The sequence below is a fragment of the Notamacropus eugenii genome, chromosome X, assembly GCF_028372415.1.
Source record: "Notamacropus eugenii isolate mMacEug1 chromosome X, mMacEug1.pri_v2, whole genome shotgun sequence".
Classification (NCBI taxonomy): Eukaryota; Metazoa; Chordata; class Mammalia; order Diprotodontia; family Macropodidae; genus Notamacropus; species Notamacropus eugenii.
Genome location: NC_092879.1, coordinates 13,289,579 through 13,305,491, shown reverse-complemented (window position 1 = coordinate 13,305,491; position 15,913 = coordinate 13,289,579).

The following is a 15,913-nucleotide window of genomic DNA, read 5'->3' as shown; positions in this document are numbered from 1 at the left end:
GTTTCAAGGACCGTGAGGGGGGGAAAGTCTCCCCCACGGGCACGCCTGTCTTTGAACTGAGCTGCCAGTCATCTTTCCGAAAAGCCACAGATGCCGGAACGCGCCCCCAAACTGTGTGGGATGGCTCAGGTCACTGCTTAAATCAATTACTCAGAGGCCTCTCAAAGTGATGACAGAAAGTTTATTTATTCAATTCTCGAGAAGCGGGACAATCTCACACCAGTTCACCTGGAGTAGGAAAGCCGAACACAAAGAAAAGGCAGTGATTTATATAGACCCTAACGCAAGTCCCTCCTCCCCCACTGACCATTACCCTTATTAGCTGAGAATATGATCTTACATTCTAGACAGGAAATCTAACCCATCCCTTTTGAAATGAAGACATCAAGGAATTATGTAAGTTTTATCCAATCATTGAGACCCTAATACACTACACAATTTTTTATCCTTATATGGAACTATTCTATTCTAAAAATATTGTAACCTTGAGCCTCTAGTGTTACCTCACCCCTGGGAGAAGAATTACAATCTGAGAAGTCTTCACTAAACCTATTCCACTCAGGACCCTTACCAAAGATAGGGATTTGAGGAAGTGTTTCTAGAGAATGATTCATTGTATAGAATTTGTTTTTAATTAGATCAAATAAACATTCTCTCACGAAATATTTTCTGAAATGTGAAAATAATTTTCTTTCCATTAAATAAATAAACATTATTATTTGCAGCAGAATTTTACCTATAGTATAAAGTTGTTTCTGTCTACCTTATGTTCAGATTTTAAGTTGTAAACTAGTAGATTCCCCCAACAATGCAGTTTTTCAGTATTCAGATATCTCTGAATTTTCCTTGCCAGCTGTTTTAATGCCACAGGAAATGTCAGCTTAACTATTTCTTTTCCAATTCAAGTTATGTGCAGAGTGTGCTGAAGATCTTCAGGACAGCAGATTGGACTGTGATGAGAAAAAAGCCTATGTGCTGTATGTGACATATGCAACTATAATCTTATCAAAAAGAGATCTGATTTCAAGCAGCCACAGGTATGTTCTGGGTTCGGTTTTTTTTTTTTTTTTCATTTTCTTTGGCCATCAATTTTTATAAATGGGGCTAGCAAATGCCTGTAACTGGTTATTAATCTTTGAGTATATGTACGATATCAAATTTCAGAACTCATCCCATCAACTCAGTGAACATAGAGAAGGCGATTTACATGTCAATTAATTTCCTTATTTGCAAAAGTGTTGCTTTGGTTTAAGCCAAGTTGACAATAGACTATAGACGTTCTTATCTTTTGTTACTGTTTTACTGAAATTATACTAGGTTTCATGATAGAAATTAAATTTATTTCTCATCAAATAAGTGAGAATGTAATAAAAGTGTATGTGTCACTGTTTTCATAAAATCCAAATATAATCACAAGGGAATTAGATGTTTGTCATTACTCATATTATATGGTAGCCATTCTAAAGATAAATTTACTAAACTACTAAACTTGAGCAAAAAAGCTGAAGACTCCAGAACAGTGATTAATCAGGCTCTTTGGGCCATCAGACAGAGATCTCAAAGATCAGGGCAACATGACATGTGATCGAGGGCTCATTCCCGAAGCCCTCTGAACATTGCTGTTGCTTGTCTTCCTGTAGAACTAGACAGACAGGCTGAAAGAAAGAAGGGGTTAGGGGAGACCTTAGAGAACAGAGTTAGGGCCCTGATGATGCCGCCCTGGACTTGGACCTGTGGAGTTCAGGGAGGATCCTAGGGGCCAGTGCTGGGGAGAGAAGGCAGGGTTCAACGGAATAACACAGGGACTGTAGACTGATTTTCTGTCTCAGGTCCATACCAGGCAATTCTCTCAAGCTGAAGAAGAAAAGACAGATTCAGGGGGATCCTCCAAGTCCCCTCTGGCCTCCAGCCTCTCATCATTCTGAAGGGACTGCCTCACCACCCAGTCGATCCTCAGCCCAACCTCCACATACCCTCCTCTATCCTTGGCCCTCTTTACCCCAGTCCCTCCCTCCTTCCAGGCCCCCACAGTCTCACCTTTGGCTGTGACAGAGACACCTGAATGCACTGTCATTGCCTGGAGACAAAGGAGAGAAACAACCCAGTTAGGGACATACATCCCAGAATCAGGGTACGGGAAGGGAAGGAGACACCAAGGGAAGGCTACTGGGCTAAGCCTCTCCTTTGCCTTCTCATGGCTCAGGTTCTTAAGATACCATGAGCTGGTCCCTTTTTTCAACCCTCCATTCCTACTCTTCACTTACCTCTAGCCTGAACCTAGTCGTGCCCTTTTCTACCTGGAAAAGGAAAAAAAAATCCGGTGAGGAATTCAGGAGAGGAGACTTCACTAGGGTCTCAGAAGTTCACTGGTTTATCTTGGAGACACAACTAATTACAACTGGGAATGTACCCCATCCCCACTCCAGTCCAGCTTCAAGATTTAAGAGGAAGAGAGAAAAGAGACCCCAAAAGGGCACTTCACACCCTCGAGGTCTGCATCCAGGGATTCCCAAGGCTGGTCTACAGCCCCCACCTGGGGAGACACCCAGGCCCTCTGGCACATATCCCCACATTCATCTCTGATTTGAGTCTGAAGCAGATTCCCTACTCAGCCAGCCTGTCAGGCATCCTCCAAAGAAATGGCTTACAGTTAGGAATGTGTTCTTCTAGAGTCTTAGGGCCCACCTGACAGTCCCTTAGATGGGAAAGTGAGGACTTGGGGACAAACAGACAAGCTGCCAGGTCAGGTGAATCCAGGATCTCCACAGTGCCTGCTCAGTAAGGACCCCCTCCCCTTCCTGCCTACCTAAATTCTTCCTGCAGATCACAAATCCAGCAATGACTGCAGTGACTAGGAGGAGGACAGCAGCAATTATCCCCCACTTCTCCCCACCTCAGGTGCAGTGAGCCAGATGGATAAAGACTAGCTTGAAGATGGGAAAGGGCAGTGGGAGATCCTGATCCCTCACTGGCCTGAAATTCACTAACCCTTCTCCCAGCAACTCCCCCTCCCTCAGGTCCCATGGGGGTGTAGGAGAATGGCCTTTTCCCAGCCCCTCCTTGCTGTCCTTACCCCACTTCAGGCTGAGGGGCTCAGACAGCCCCTGGTGCTGAACTGGGCAGGTGTATTTGCCTTCCTGGCCCGAGAAAGCACAGCTGCCCACTTCTGGAAGGTCCCATCTCCTGCAGGCCTGGTCTCAATGAACTCTGTGTCTTGGAGCTTTTCCTCCCCATCCCTCAGCCAATTCAAGAAGATCTCTGAAGGTTAAAAGTCTTGGGCCCAGGTGACTGCAGAGTCACCTCTCCATCGGGATCGGTGTGGGTGGTCACTGGGCAGAGGGCGGGTCTGGAGCCAAAGGTCAGAGGCAGTTACAAGCTCCCCTTCCCCCCTTCCCCTCCAGGGGCACAAGGACAGGTGAGAGGAGGGGAACAGTCCATAATACAGGTACTGGGGTGTCCAGAGCACTGGGCTGAGGCTGCAGGGAAGAGGGAGAAGGGCTGGCCAAGGGCCTTGAGCGCCGAGCACACTCCGGCCCAGGCAGGCAGTACTTTATCTCTCCAGTGTCTCCTTCTCCACCACCAGGTACTTCTTCAGTCCCAGCACACACTTCTCCTCCAGATAGGCTTTCTGTCTCTCCCCGATGCTCCTCTCAGCCTCCCTCTTACGCTTGGAGTTCACAGCCTGGGGGCATCAACACCGTCCAGAGGTGTCCAGGATCAGGTATTGCAGGGTGTCCTAGGCGAAATGGTAAAATTCTCGCTTGAAGGTGAGCCTGGGGGACACCTCACAGCCCTACATGCGCTGGAGGGTGTAGACTCCTGCCTCGGCTCGGATTATCAGGGACAGACTTTCACCACAGGCACTGACCACGTGAACCGCCCTCTCCCCCGGGAAGTCCCCAAGTAGCTCCTTGACTCCCCCATCCTGGTGTCCCCAGTGGGAGTCACAGGGGACCGTAGGACTGGTAGGACCCCCCTCTCCACCCCTCCCCACTCTGCTCCGGGACCCCCTCACAGATCGCGCTGGCTCTGGTTGAAGTAGCCGCGCGGTCTGCAAGTCCTCTCCGGAATTCTGTGCGTTGGCCCTGGAGACCTGCGTCTGCGGCTCCCAGTAGTCCTAAAACCCATTTGTGTGTCAGGATCTGGGGGAACTAAATTCAAGGATCTTATCATCCCTCAGGCTCTTCCCAACCAAGAGAAGCGGCTGTGAGGATGCTTAACTCAAATGCTCTAAACCATGGGCACAAGGGCACGTGTGTATGTGTGAGTGTGTATGTTTATATCTTGTCTCTCCCATTAGTTTGTGACCTCCTCAAAGGCAGGGACTCCCTGAAGATCCAACATGGACTCCTGGGACCACACAGACAGAGAAGATGGTGAAGATGGTGGATGTGCAATGCCATGCAGTTGCCACCATGTTCCAATCATTTTATCAGAGAGAACTGAGTCAGGTGTCTTCACTGCTTATCAGCTGGATGAGCCTCAGACTCACTGACCCAATTCACATCTGGAATCTGGCAGAAGGAATTTGCCCAGAGAAGCTGTTAACATCAGTAGGAAGGTGCATGCTGTGGCTCTGGGTGGTCTAGACCCACCAGTTATATCCGAAATGTCAATTCGGCTACAATCAGTTTTAGTTTGTTACATACGGAGCTGATCAAAATAGTTTAAAAAAATAAGTCCATAGACCACTGGTTACAAAGTCCTGACAAATTGATCTAAATGTTCTCTAGAGCTTTTCAAAATTTGGACTCCATATTATAGCCCTCCAGAAATCCTTGTCGTCTTTTCTCATACTATCTGAAAACTATCCTTTCTTTTGTATAATCTTCTTTGATCATATTGATCTCTTGGGAATTCCTTTAGTACTTATTAATCAAATTTGCCATTTTCCCATGTAACTAATGTTTTGTCTCTAAATATAACTAAAGTGTAAGCCATAAGTAAAGAAAAGAGTATTGAAATCATTTTTGTTTTGTTTTGTTTTTAAATTTTAGTTGGGAAACATAGAGACCCTGAAGTTAATGTAACATATCTCTTTGGGAGTACTAACTTAAATACATGGCCTTTCCCTAAAACAGTAGTTTGCTCTTCTTGATGAATTGCAGCTTGTATTTCCTTTGGCTACGGAGTATGATCTTGTTGAATGATATTAGAAGAAAAGACAAAGTAAGAAACTTTCTTAACATTGAATTTTTTTAATGAAAATTGTAGTTTGTTCTCATTTTTTCATATATTTTTCCTATTACCATTTTTAAACATGTGGCCAACATATTTTACAACATTGGAATTATAGCACGTGTACTACTTAGTTTTGGTGTTTCCGGAGAGGCATATCCTTAAGAACCACCATCTTGGAGACTTGCTAAAGATATTTTTTTAAATCTGTACTGAATAATTTTTGGTGGAATTTATGCATATGAAATGCACGGTATGATTTTGTTTTAAAATTCATTTATATACTATCTAATATTAAAATATGACTTTTTAAAACATGAACTCATCATGTTCCCAAGAGGCATTTTTGCAAAATCATATTTATCTAGAGATTAGAATTCTTGCAACCTCAGTCCTGGATAATTATTGGCTGTGAACTAAGAAATAAACTTAGATGGCCTAATATAGCACAGAACCATCATGTTATGGTTCTATGTACTTTCTATGCAGGAGAGGACTTGATTCCCTCATTCATGACTAACATACTCATCATCAGGTCTTAACCTACACTGGAGAAAACAAAAAGAGGAATGAGAGACTGACAGAAACATACTAATAATGGCAGCTCACATTGTAACAGAAAATAAACTTTAAAAAAGTTATTATGATAATGTTTCTGAGTCATCAGGAAATGTAAAGTTTTAGGTATCTCACAGAACTTTTTGTTTTAAATTAAATAATTTGCTTTCAGTTTTTTACAATCACTTCCACATATCTTAGATGTTTTCCCCTCCCTCTGCCTTCCCTCCCTGAAACAGCATGCAATCTCATATAGGTTCTACACACACATTCTTATTAAATGTATTTTCACCTTAGTCATGTTGCATAGAAGAATTAAAATGAATGGGAGAAACCATGAAAACAAAAAAAACCATAATAGAGGAAAAAATGGTCTGCTTCATTCTGCGATCCAATTTCATAGTTCTTTCTCTGGATGTGGCAGGTATTTTGCCTCAAGAGTCCACTGGAGAACACAGAATTCAAAATAAAATCCTACAACACAGATTTAGAATTTAAGTCTTAGAACATAGAATTGGTACTGCTGCTCTTGGAACACAGATTTAGAATTGAACAGAATTAGGGCTAAAATGTAAAAATATGCAATTAGAACTAGTTTTACATCACAGATTTAGAATGAATGCCTTGGAATACAGAATTAGAATTAAAATCTTAAAACATAAAATTAGAAGTAATGTCTTAGAACACAATTAGTTCCAACTTTAGAAGAGAGAATTAGACCTAAAACACAGACTTAGAATTAAAATATTAGAACACAGAATAGGAACTAGTATTTGAACACAGAATTAGAATTAAAGTCTGAAAACTCAAAATTGAAAGTAATATCTTAGAACACAATTAGTTTTAGAGCAAGAAATAGGATTAAAGACTTAGAACAAAGATTTAGGATTAACGTCTTAGATCAAAGATTTAGGATTAAAGAAGTGTTAGAACACTGAATTAAAATCAAGTATTAGATAATAGAATTAGAATAAATTATTGGAACACAGAATTAGACATAAAGTCCTACAGCACAGATTTAGTATTTCAGTCTTACTACACAGAATTGCTACTATTCTTGGAAAGCAGAATTAGAATTGAAGTATTGAAACACAGAGTCAGAATGAATTTTAGAACACGGAACTAGAATTAAAATCTAAAAACATGCAATTAGAACTAACCTTAGATCACAGATTTAGATTTAATGCCTTGCAGTACAGAGTTAGAATTAAAATCATAAAACACAATGTTAGAAGTCATGTCTTAGAGAACGCAATTAGCATTAGTTATAGAAGAGAGAATTAGACTTAAACACAGAAATTAGAATTAAAATATTAGGACACAGAATAAGAACTAGTCTTAGAACACAGAATTAGAATTAAAATCTGAAAATACAAAATTAGAAATAATGTCTTAGAACACAATTAGTATTAGTTTTAGAAGTGAGAATTAAACGTAAAACACAGAATTAGAATTAAAATACTGGAACACAGAATTAGAAATAAAGTCCTACAACACAGATTTAGTATTTCAGTCTTACAACACAGAACTGGTATTACTCTTGGAAATAGATTTAGAATTGAAGTATTCAAACACTCAATTAGAATGAATCTAAGAACGCATAATTAGAATTAAAATTTAAAAACACACAATTAGAACTAGTCTTAGATCACAAAATTAGAAGTAATGCCTTGGAACACAGAATTAGAATTGAAATCTTAAAACACAAAATTAGTAATAGTGTATTAGAACACAATTAGTATTAGCTATAGAAGAGAGAATTAGACTTAAAACACAGAATTAGAATAATTGTAATATTAGAACCCAGAATTAGAAGTAGTCTTACATCCCTGAATTAGAATGATTGTCTTGGAACACAGAATTAGAATTAAAATCTGAAAACACAAAATTAGAAGTAATGCCTTAAAACACAATTAGTATCAGTTTTAGAATAGAGAATTAGGCTTAAAACCAGAATTAGAATTAAAATATTGGAACACAGAATTAGAAGTAGTCTTAGAACACAGAATTAGAATGATTATCTTGGAATACAGAATTAAAATTCAAATCTGAAAAAATAAAATTAGAAGTAATGTCTTAGAACACAATTAGTAGCAGTTTTAGAGGAGAGAATTAGACTTAAAATGCATCATTAGAATTCAAATATTAGAATACAGAATTAGAACTAGTCTTCAAACACAGAATTGGAATGAGTGTCTTGAAACACAGAATTAAAATTAAGATCTGAAAACAGAAAATGAGAAGTAATATCTTAGAACACAATTATATTTAGAAGAGGGAATTAGAATTAAAGTCTCAGAAGAAAGATATGGCATTAAAGTCTTAGAAGAAGGATTTAGGATTAAAGAATTACAACACAGAACTAGAATTAAAATCCAAGAACACTGAATTAAAATTAAATTCATAGAGAATAGAATTAGAACTAAAATGTTAGAACAAAGAATTAGAATTAAAGTCCTACAACACAGATTTAGAATTTAAGTCTTAGAACACACAATTGGTACTACTCTTGAAACACCGATTTAGAATTGAAATTTTAGATCACTGATTTAGGACTAGTCTTAGAACACAGAATTTGAATTAGTTTATTAGAACACAGAATTAGAATGAAAGTCTTAGCACACAGAATTAGAATTAAATTTCTAGATCACAGATTTAGAATTGAATTCTTACAACACAGAATTAAAACTGGTCTTGGAATACAGATTTAGAATGAGACTTAAAACACAGAATTACAATTCACTTTTTTACAACACCAAATTACAATCGAAGTCGGAGAACACAGAAATTGGATGACAATCATAGAACACAGAAGCAGAATTAAATCTATAGAACACAGAATTAGAATTAATGTCTTGGAACATATATTTAGAATTAGGTTTAAAACCCAGAATTAGAATCGGTCTTGGAACACCAAAGTCCATTTAAAGTTTTAGAATACAGAAATAGGATTCAAATCTTAGAACTGAGAATTAGAATTAAAGAATTAGAACACATAATTAGAATTAAAATCTTAGAACAAAGCATTAAAAGTAGTCTTGGAACACAATTAGAATGAATATCCTGAAACACAGAATTAGAAGTAAAATCTTAAAGCACAACAGTAGAGGTAATTTCATAGAACACAATTAGTACACATTTTAGTAGAGAAAATGAGAATTAAAGTCTTAGGACACAGATTTAGAACTGAAGTATTCAAACACAGAATTTGAATGAATCTTAGAGTACATAATTAGAATTAAAATCTAAAAACACACAATGAGAACTAGTCTTAGATCACAGAATTAGAATTAATGCCTTGGAACACACGATTAGAATTAAGATCTTAAAACACATAAATAGAAATAATGTCTTAGAAAAAAATTAGTATTAGTTTTAGAAGAGAGAATTACACTTTAAACACAGAATTAGAATTAAAATACTAGAGTACAGAATTAGAAGTAGTCTTAGAACACAGAATTTGAGTGATTGTCTTGGAACACAGAATTAGAATAAAAATGTGAAAACACAAAATTAGAAGTAATATCTTAGAACACTGTTAGTTTTAGAAGAGAGAAGTAGAATTAAAATCTTAGAATAAAGATTTAGGATTAAAGTCTTAAAACAAGGACTTAGGATTAAAGTATTAGAACTCAGAATTAAAATCTTACAACACAGAATTAGAATTATTATCAGAACGCAGAATTAGACTAAAGTCGCAGAGCACAGAATTAAAATTAAAGTCTTAGAGAACAGAATTACAGCTAAAATCTTAGAACACAGAATTAGAATTAAATTTCTAGACTGTTGGGATGGGAAGCTCAATTCCGTGTGGACAGTCTCGGGCGGGTAAAGGTGGGAGCTTCTAAATCTTAGAGCTCTCACGAGACCCCCCCAGGAAACGGCAGGGAATAGAGGTGAACCGAGCTATCTCGAGTAATTCCGCCTCTTCCCGTGAGAAACGTGATGGGAGAGAGATCTCCCCGCCCTCGAGATTGTCCCGGATCTGGGCGCACCTAGTTACCTAACAGCACGGTATTCAGATGCAAACTATGCGGTTGAAGGTTGAGTAGGATTGAGGAAGCCTGAAAGCTCTCTTAGCACGTGAGGAGCCAAGAGGACAGTAGGCTCCGCTTTTCTTCTTTCCTCTCTCCCCTCCCCCTCTCTCCCTGCTTGTACTTCTACTTCCAATCCCTTAAGATCTTAGCCTCCTTAGGAAATCTCCCCCTCTTCCTCCTAAGGAAGACCCCCCTGCACTTGTAACCGAGACCCTGAAATAAAGCTCAACCCTTGTTCGACTCTGGAACGTCCTTTCTCTCATATGAGCATCCGGTTTTGGCCAACCGAAGACCTTGGAGGTGAGGTAAGAAGGCTCGGGTAGCCCACACAGGCCTCTAGGCCTGGCACTAGACCACATATTTAGAATTGAATTCTTACAACACAGACTTAAAACTGGTCTTGGAACACAGATTTAGAATTAAACTTAAAACACAGAATCAGAATTTGTTTTACAACACCAAATTGCAAAGTCAGAGGACAAGAAATAGGATTACAAACTTAGAACACAGAAGCAGAAGTAAATCCATAGAACACAGAATTAGAATTAATATCTTGGAACATAAATTTAGAATTAGACTTAAAACGCAGAATTAGAATTAGTCTTAAAACATCAAATCACATTTAAAGTCTCAGAATACAGAAACAGAATTAAAGTCTTAGAACACAGAATTAGAATTAAAGAATTAGAACACATAATTCGAATTAAAATCCTAGAACAGAGAATTAAAATTAAAGTCTTAGAGAACACAATTAGAACTAAAATATTGAATACACCATTAGAATTATAGTCCTAGAGTGCAGATTTAGAATTGAAGTCTTAGAACACAGAATTAGAACTATTCTTGGCAAAGAGACTTAGAATTAAAATATTCAAAGGCAGAATTAGAATTAATTTTGGAATACTGAATCAGAGTTAAAATCTTAGAACAAAGAATTAGAATCAGTGTCTTAGAAGACAGAATTAGATTAATAATGTGAAAGCACAGAATTAGAAGTAATGTCTTAGAACACAATTAGTATTAGGTTTAGAACAAAGAATTAGAATTAAAGTCTTAGCACAATGATTTAGCATTAAAGTATTATTATAGAGACTAAGAATTAAAATCTTGGGACTCTGAATTAGAATTAAATTCTTAGAGAACAGAATTAGAAGTAAAAGAGTAGAATAGAGAATTAGAATTAAAATCCTACAAAGCAGATATAGAATTTCAGTCTCTGAACACAGAATTGGAACTAGTCTTGGAAGACAGATTTAGAATTGAAGTATTCAAACACAGGATTAGAAAGTTACAGAGTGAAGGTAAAAGGGTGGAACAGAATACATTATGCTTCATACGAAGCTAAAAAACAAAAACAAAAACAGGGGTAACAATCCTGGTCTCAGGCAAAGCGAAAGCAAAATTAGATCTAATTCTGGAAGGACTTATATGATCTGATGCTGAGCGAAAGGAGCAGAACCAGGAGAACTTTGTGCACAGCAACGACCACGCTGTGCAAGAGTTTTTTTTTTTTTTTCTGGTAGACTTGCAACTTCGTAATAATGCAAGAACTTAAAAAAAAAAATTCCCAATGATTTTCTAAAGCTAAGTGCCTTCCACACTCAGAGAAAGAACTATGGGATTCATTCACAGAATGTAGCAGGTCATGTTTGTTTGTGTGTATGTGTGTGTGTGTGTGTGTGTTATGTTTTGATTTGTTGTAGGATTTCTTCCATTTATTTCAGTTCATCTACACAGAAAGACTATAGTGAAAATATATTGAATAGGAAAGTATATGTAGATCCTATATAGAATTGTATACAGTCCTGGGGAGGAAGAAGGGTAGTTGGGGGTAGGTGAGGGGGGTAAAGATCTAAGTTTTATGGTAGTGATTGTAGAACATTAAAAAAATAAAATAATAATAATAAAAGATTAGATCTAATTAAAAGGGTTAAGGAAGGAAACTACATCTTGCTAAAAGGTACCATAGAAAATAAAGTAGTATCTATACTAAACATATATATACCAAGTGTTATAGCATCCAGATTCTTAGAGGAGAATTTCAGTGAGTTGCAGGAAGAAACAGACTGAAAACCTATGCTAGTGGTGGACCTCAAACTCCCCTTTACAGAATTACATAAATCAAACTGCAAAATAAACAAGAAAAATTAGGAGGTGAATAGAATATTAGAAAATTTCAATATGATAGACCTCTGGAGAAAACTGAATGGGGATAGAAAGGAATCTTTCTCTCCATCCTTCTTCCTCCCCCCTCCCCATCGTTTATGTTTCTCTCTCTCCTTTCTCGCTTTTCCTCCTCACCTGTGCTTTGCTTCTGACCACCAACTCCCTCAATCTGTCCTCCCTTCTATCAACCCTTCCTTTTCTCTCCCCTTTCCCCTACTACTTCTGCCCTCCCTTCAATCTACCCCCTTCCTTTTCTTCCTCTCCTACTTCTTATAGATTCAAACAATGTTTGCCTCCCTCCCTTCTTTCCCTCTATTATAATAGGTCTTTGCACCATTTCATGTGATATAACTTACCCTTTTCAGACTCCTCCTTTCTGTTTCTCCCAGTACAATCTTTATTTTTACCCCTTAATTTTTTTATCATTAAATCAAAGTCAACTTATATCCACACCCTCCATTTATGTATTCCCCTTCTACAAGTCATAATAAAAATGCAGTTCTCAAGAGCTACAAATATCATCACTCCATGTAGTAATGTAAACAGTTGAACGTTATTGAATATTTTTTTTTGTTTCCTGTTCGCCTTTTTATGCTTCTCCTGAGTCTGGTATTTGAAGGTTAAATTTTCTGTTCAGCTCTGAAATTTTCATCAGGAAAGATGGGAAGTCCTCTATTTTATTGAATGTCCATCTTCTCCCCTGAAAAATTATGCACAGTTTTGCTTGGTAGCTGATACTCATTTGCAATCCAAGCTCCTTTGCCTTCCAGAATATCATATTCCAAGCCCCTGATCCTTTAATGTAGAAGATACAAGGTCCTATGTAATCCTGACTGTGGTTCCACAATATTTAAATTGGGTTTTTTTGGCTGCTTGCACTATATATTCTCCTTGATCTGATAATTCTGGAACCTCCTATGATATTCCTTGGCATTTTTAATTTAGGATCTCTTTATGGTGGTGATTGGTGTGTTCCTTCAATGACTGTTTTACCCTCTGGTTCTAGGACCTCAGGGCAGTTTCTCTTGATAACTTCTTGAAAGATGCTGTTCAGGCTCTTTTATTTTTATTGTGGCTTTCAGGTAGACCAATAATTCTTAAATTATCTCTCCTAGATCTATTTTCCAGTTCAGTCGTTTTTCCAATGAGGTATTTTGCATTTTCCTCTATTGTTTCATTCTTTTGATTTTGTCTTACTGATTGTTGATGTCTCATATAGTCATTAGCTTCCGTTTGCCCAATTCTAATTTTTAACATATTGTTTTCTTCAGTTAGCTTTTGTACCTTTCCATTTCTGTTTTTCCATTTAGTCAACTATATATTTTAAGGAATTGTTTTCTACAGTCAATTTTTGTGATTCCTTTTCCAAGCTGTTTACTCTCTTGCATACTTCCCATTTCTTTTCCCAGTTTTTCTTCTCTCTCTCTTATCTGACTTTGAAAAGGTTTTTGGGGCTTGATATCAGTTCATATTCCTTTCTGAGCTTTCGGATGTTGGTATATTGATAATGTGAACTTCTGAATTTGTATTTTAGTGTTCCTTGTCTGCATAAAAAGAATCTATGGTCAGTGTCCATTTCTCTTTTTTGTTGATGATATTTGCCTACTTCCTGGCTTTTAAAGTTGAATTCTCCTGCTGGAGCACGGGGGCCACTGTCCCAATTTTCTTCTGCTGGTGGCCAGGAGCCTGGTTAGGGCTTAGTATGCTAGCTTGTGTGAGACTGTAGGGGTCTGACAACTTACATGGTGTTGAACTGGGGTTCTAGTGGTAGTGACTGGCATGTACTGTGGCCAGGTGGGGTTTTTTTTGCATTTCTCTGGGACTACACTGAACTTGGGGGTGGGGTGAGGGGTGCTGCACGATGCCTGCTCACATGGGGCTGTCCTGAGGCACTTAGAGAGCTGGCTGCTGGAAGAACCTATTTGGCTGGGGCTGCACTGAAACACAAAGAGGTTACTCTACTGGGGGATGCCTTCCTGCTGGCACGTGTGATGGTTCTTCAAGCTGGAATCTGTTGGTTCCCCTGGCTGTGCCAGGGCATGCAGGGGTTCTGATGTTTGCACTTAAGATCACGTCGAATAAGATGGGTGTTCTGTGTGAATTTCCTTCCACAATGATTACATTCATAAGGTTTCTCGCCAGTGTGGATTCTCTGATGCTGAAGAAGACAGGAGCTCCTTGTGAATGCTTTTCCATATTGATTACACTCATAAGGCCTTTCTCCAGTGTGGATTCTCTGATGTTCAGCAAGATTGTTTTTCTTGAGGAAAGTTTTGCCACATTGATTATATTCATAAGACTTCTCTGCAGTGTGGATTTTTTGATATACTATTTCTCTCCTAGTTAAGCCACAGAAACTCTCACTCATGAAATTTTGCTCCTCACTTTCTTCCACAGAAAGGTATAGCTCTTCAGGAGTCTCTATCATTTCAAGTCTGATCTCTCCTTCTGAAAGAAGCAAACAAGAAAATATGTATACACAGACACATATACTCACATATGTAATTATATCCCCCTTCCTCCATGGGTAAAATTTAAACTGAATTCCATTCCCCTTCCCTGGGTAAAGGGAAAAGGCCTCAAACATAAATGGGCAGAATCAATCATTTGGAAGTGGCATTAGCTCACAATCGAAAGAATGATTTAATTTACCAGGAGCTTCACACATAAGCTGTGACACAGGCAGGACCAGCATTCTCATGAAATTCACAACTCAGTCCACGAGTTCAGAATGCCTGAATGATTTAACCCAAATCTCAGCAGCTAAGACTAGAATTCAAGCCCTGTGATTGGGCACATTCTGTTCACAGCAATAGACAATTTGTCTTCACTTTTAATATTTCCTTCTCACTTTCCTTTTTCTTATCTGTACTTCCAATTTGTTCTTCACAGATATCATGCCATTTGGTTCACATGTGCTAAATATTCATATCCTTCAAGATCGCATGTGTAAGCAGAAATGCTACACTGGTCAATTGCTTTCATTCTTATGTTTCCTGTTGCAGTATCTGAGATCACGTGATGAACTCCAGCACTGTTTTTTCCTGCTTACCTGAGACATAAGAGATTTCATTTTGGCCTATTACTTTTTTGGCACAGTCATTACTTATTTCTTTTCAACAATTTATCTTTAAATAGCCCTGATCACTAAAATAAACACAACTTTTAAAAGTTGTGGCATTTTTCAGCTCCTTGTAAACATGTGTTTCATAAAGGAATGTGAGACCATCATCCTTTTGTAAGAAAATGAACAGTGTGCTGAATCTTAGTCCTCTCATGGCTCTTCCCGTTTAGTCATTCACAAACCCCTCCAAGCTTGGAGACAATGGTCTCTGGAGCTAAGAATTGGTCAAGGGCAATCATGCCCTTAAGCAGTCAATAATGACCCAGCTGGGTTACAAAGATGTTTTCCGTCTGGGAAAACAAGCTTGTGCCAGCTTTCACCCATGAAAGGTTCTTTCTGCAGTGATTCCAAACCACCATAACACAACGCTTTTGGGGATCGTGCCATGATTACATCAAGCTCTAACTGCTTCTGAGTGCAACATATTCTGTCAGTTTCTCAATTGGACATCAAATTATTCCCAAGCTTGTAGGAGGGTTGGATAGCCATGCACAGACCCTCACTGGCTGGCTGTCACCACACCAGAGCAGTCCTCTCATTTCTGGGTTACCTGGTATTTGCATCTCAGCCAAGCTGTAATCACCAGATCAAGCTGTTCCTGGGGTTCACATTTTTTGCAGCAGAGATGACAGGCTCTTTGAAAACCGTGGTTGCTAGGCATGCACAACAGAGGTCAAACCATCATGGACCCCCCACAACTATTCTCTAAAAACAGGTCTCAAATTGCCACTCAAATTGATCTCAGATTACGAAGGTTGTTTTTTGGTTAGATCTTCTCTTCCACTTACGCTACTATTTTATTTGGCAGCTTTTTGAAGGAATTGGTTGGCAACACTGATTAGTCATTCAG